Raw genomic sequence first — 5480 nt, forward strand, 5'->3', positions numbered from 1 at the left:
ATAATAAATAAACTGGAAAGAGCATATTTAAACTGTGTAGTATTTATGTACATAATTGTTATTATTATTACATTATATAATTTTAAATATATTATATAATTGCAATATATTTTACAAATATCAATGTTATGAATTATTATATAACATTTTAAATATGATAGATAGATAGATAGATAGATAGACAGACAGACAGACAGACAGACAGACAGACAGACACTATGGCAATGAGAATTTGACAGTTTAATTATCATGAAAATAAATGTCACAATGCAACAAATCTTAATGGTCATTAATAACAGGCTTAATCTTCTTAATGCAAACAATTTATTATTATTTTCCTTTGATCTTAGGTTGAAAAAATGACATGATTTTGTGAGATTAAAGCAAAAATACATTGTTCTGTTTGCATATGAAATATATGTTTATGTTTTGTTTACACAGCAAACTGAAAAATAATCGTCTATACTTGTTTTCAAATAGCAGCAGGTTGGATGCTAAAGATTTACTCAGCATTGCCTTGGCTTAGTCAGCTCTTGGCCTCAGAACCAGGAACAGTGCATGTACGTATATGAATGGAAGAACTCGTTTTCTGCTTTTGGCTTGGATTCGGCCTATTTGCTTTAAACAAAGACAGTCCTGGGAGAAATATTTCCTAGAAGCAGGGGGAGAGAGGGTTGGAGGATGTGTAAGGGGAGAAAATGACAGATGAGAGCAGCTCTGGGGGCTTTACTGCCTGGAAACAGGGGACTGGAGGGATGCGCTGATCAAAGACAGTGACTGGAGAGATACTGTAATACCACACAACCCAGCTGTAGAGTTTGCTTTAATTGTACTGAAGACATTTGCTTTGAGGACAGTTATAAATATTGTAGACAGTTACTACAGACAGTTTGTAGACTGCTTGTAAACTACAGCTTGAACAACCTGAGAACATTACTGTTTTCAATATTACAATAATGAGAATTAAAAACTTCAAGGGATTTCCCATGCTCAGGTAGTAGGGAGCAATGAACACTGTGTAGGGACCATGTCAATTGGAACACAGTTCATGCATGGAGCTCTCTTCTAATGAGCTGATTATCTGAATCAGGTGTGTTAAATAAGAGAGACATGCAAAATATGCAGTGGTGAGGACTGGAACTGAGAACCACTGGTCTAAACTAATCCATAAAAGCGCAAAGGATATGTACCTTTTTCTATGAGTCTGAATAAGATATTTTTAGTTTGGACACTTCAATACCAAGATATTCTTACTGAATGCTCAATAGCTGGGTGAATGCTAGCCTGGATGAGAAAGGGTGGAGTTTCATAACCACTGCTTTTGATCTCACATACATAAAAACATACCCCACACTGACTGCATAGACTAAACGCACTGCCCTTCAATCCCAAGGTCTTCTGATCCCACTGTGATTCAGTGCAGTCCTGCACATACATATAATGCACCGATACCTCCCACTGTCTTCATGAACTGGCCTAGACTGTCACTCGCTACCCCTTGATCCTGCTTTAAAATTCATCACGATCAAATGTCAACGCAAAGACACACACAGAGAAATACACATTGCCCTATATCTGCACTGACCTGTTCTCCGATTTCACATCTCATCATATCACACATATACAGTGATGGCATAATGCTTTTCTAGCACAGAGGAAATCCGACCTCACGATGGAACAAGCATCCCTGATTCTGAATCCACTATGTGTTCACACAGGACCAGACTAATAAGACTAAAAAGACTGTGACAATAATGTAAATGAACAAATTTAAATAAACCTTGCCATTTCGTCAGAAACTCATGAGGTGGCGGTAGTTCATTCTATCTTCCAAGTGAGTGCTGGTGTTTCCTTCATAACAACAAACACTGCATGAGCAGTGATGTCCGATTACCCTGCTGAAAAAAAAAACAGCTAAAACCAGCCTAAGCTGGTTGGCTGGTTTTAGCTGGTTGTCCAGCCTGGTCATAGCTGGTCAAGCAGGCTGGTTTTAGAGGGGTTTTGGCCACTTCTTTAGCTGGTCAAACTGGGAGACCAGCTGGCTAACCAGCTAAAACTATCTTAGCCAGTCTGGGAGACCAGCTAAAAAACCCAGCTACTTCCAGCTCAAACCAGCTAAGACCAGCCAACCAGCTTAGGCTGGTGTTAGCTGTTTTTTTTTTCAGCAGGGTCACAACCAAATGATATGAACCAGCTGTTTATAACAAGTCAGTCACGTTTTGAGATTCACAAAACACACAGGCCAGTTCACAACAAGGACGATAAGGACAACTACAAAGTTTTAATTGTCACTCTAATTGAGAATAAGAAAATCCATATCACAGATATAATAGGGTATATGTCGAACATCACCTGACCAATCCCGGAAAACAGGTCTCATTGCTTCCGCTTCTCGAAGAACATGCTAACAGCCATAATAACTAAATAGCGATATCTATGGATTTTAAGATAATCAGTTAAACTAACAAGCTGTTTTTATTGTTGACGTTTTATAACAAATATTTATATAAATGTAAGTGAAAAGAATACAAATAAAAAATCATTCCACATATGTGACGGATATTGGCTATGATAATCTTTGGTATCTACTTTGAAGGCATCTTGAGTAAAACTGCTTCATATTTAACGAAGCATATGCAAAACGCTTGAACCGGAAACGGCGAGGCCAGGTTAACAGAATACGGAAGTCTGTTGCGCATAACCCCTATAAGGCCAGATGAACGATTAAAACTCGGACAGCCAATCAAAACTCACTCCACTTTAAAGGGCTCGAGCATTTAAAGCTGCAGATGACAAAACTGCAGCGCTCACTAGTAATAAACAGAAGAAATCATGCATTGAGGCCTCATGGTACTGGCTTTTAGAGATAATTATTTATTATAATTATTTTATACAATATACTTAATCCATCTCATGAGCCAGTTTAGTTTAATAATAATTATTACGCTTTTATTTTAAATGAATATATATATAAAGATATGCAATAGAAGTAAGTTTTAGAATCAATAGCTTTAAACATGACTACATATGAGCTTAGATTTTTAAGTGTTTTATTCCTATAAATTGTATCAACTATATAACCTAACTTCACAGCTTTTACTTGTACTGATATGGCAAGATGATTTTAAATTGTCTTTAATTTGTCCTCTTTCATGGATTGATCGTTTCATCATTGATGTGTTTAAATTATTCATATTTTTCAATCTTTTAATCTGTGGTGACTCTCTCATGAGAAGGGAGTCAGAGTTTCAAGGCATGTGATTGGCTGTTCGTTGCTTTATGAACTCAGGATTAACACCTGAGTTGACACAGAAAGTTGATGATCGGCATCATGGTACCAACAAAGCCGGATTGGACTGGTTTGGTTTTGTCAACTCAAAACTAATCCTGTAACCCTGAGTTTGTTCAGCCACCATCATAGTACAAGCCTGTGGATGTGAATATAATTACTGTTATAGTTATCTTAAAGGGGTCATATGACGTTGCTAAACAGAACATTATGTTGTGTATTTAGTTTAATTAAATGTGTTTATGCGGTTTAAGGTTAAAAAAACACATTATTTTCCATATAATGTACATTATTGTTTCTCCTCTAGGCCCCGCCTTTCTGAAACGTGTCGAGTGTTACAAAGCTCATCGTTCTAAAATCTAGTTGTGCTCTGATTGGCCAGCTATCCAGTGCGTTGTGATTGGCCGAATGCCTCTAGCGTGTGATGGAAATGTTACGCCCCTTACCATACTGTGATGCCGTCTCCCAGCAGAACGAGTCTCAGTCCAGCTGCTCTGCTCATTCACATCCCATCATCGGTTCTCTTTTAGCAGTTCAGTCAATGTACTGTTAGGAGTAACTGAATAACTTGGGATATTGGTTTATTTCACGTCAGAGGGAGTGTCAGGCACGTTTATAAACCGAATAACTTAAGTAATTTGTGGATTAGTACGTACTGGAGACGCGAACTGTTTCAAACGATTCAGTTCGGTTTGGTGAACTGGTTCGACCGGTTCACTAAGAAGATCCGGTTAATTAGAACGATTCGTTCGTGATCCGGATATCACTAGACGAGACAAAACCAATAAAACCCATTACAAACGAGGCATTTGTTGCATCCAGTGGGGACATAATTACTGATTATAATGATTATACTGTCTTTTTACGCATTGCGTATCGCGCTGCGTAAACATAAAACCATGTCTGCATTTGTGATCGGAGAAACAACCAACAACAAGCCTACTCTACACTGCTCAAAACTCGCGTTTGAATCATCATTGGCAAATTATTTTGGTTTTGAAAGAAGTCTGTTATGCTCACCAAGGTTGTGTTTATTTGATCAAAAATACAATAAACACTGTAATATTGTGAAATAATATTAAACTTGAACTGTTTTCTACTTTAATACATTTTAAAATGTAATTTATTCTTGTGATGGCAAAGTTGATTTTTTTCAGTAGCCATTACTACAGTCTTCAGTGTCACGTGATCCTTCAGAAATCATTTTAATATGCTGATTTGTTGCTCAAGAAACGTATCTTATTATTATCAATGTTGAAAATAGTTGTGCTACTGAATATTTTTGCGCAAACTCTGATACATTTTTTCCCCAGAATTCTTTGCTAGGAAGTACAAAAGAACAGCATTTGTTTGAAATTTGTATTGATTTTTCCGTACTGCTGGTTCGTCTGGTCAGAGGAGAACTGGCCCCCCGACTGAGCCTGGTTTCTCTCAAGGTTTTTTCTCCATTCTGTCACCGATGGAGTTTTGGTTCCTTGCCGCTGTCGCCTCTGGCTTGCTTAGTTGGGGACACTTCATTTCCAGCGTTATCGTTGACATGATTGCAAAGATATTATTTAAACTGAGCTGGATGTTGACATCACTGAATTCAATGATGAACTGTCTTTAACTGAAAAATGAGTGTTTACTATTGTCACTTTGCATTATTGACACTATTTTCCTAATTAATGCTGTTCAGTTGCTTTGTCACAATCTGTATTGTTAAAAGCGCTATATAAATAAAGGTGACTTGACTTGACTTGACTTGACTTGACTTGACTTGACTTGACTTGCCAAGGCAACATTTTTCATTTTCATTTAATTTAACTTGATGCACTAAAATAATTAAAACTGAAATAAAACTCAATAATGTTAAAATATTAAAAATATATATATATAAAATAATCTCAGTGATAGTATAGTTAAAATAGTAGGCTTTAAATTCATCCACAATAAATATTCAAATAAACTGACAAATAAATAAATAAATAATTTGTGGTATAAAACAAATGATAAAATATGAAAATATGTGCATTTATTTATTTATTTATTTAAGGAAAAGAGGAGCTGAGATACACTCTTAGAAATAAAGGTACAACAGCTGTCACTGGGGCGGTACCTTTTCAAAAGGTACAATTTTGTACCTATTAGGTTCTAATATGTACACTTTAAGTACCAATATGTACCTTTTGAAAAGGTACCGCCCCAGTGA

This window comes from Sinocyclocheilus grahami, unplaced genomic scaffold (assembly GCF_001515645.1).
Source record: "Sinocyclocheilus grahami isolate Dianchi unplaced genomic scaffold, SAMN03320097.WGS_v1.1 scaffold1109.1, whole genome shotgun sequence".
NCBI classification, from domain to species: domain Eukaryota; kingdom Metazoa; phylum Chordata; class Actinopteri; order Cypriniformes; family Cyprinidae; genus Sinocyclocheilus; species Sinocyclocheilus grahami.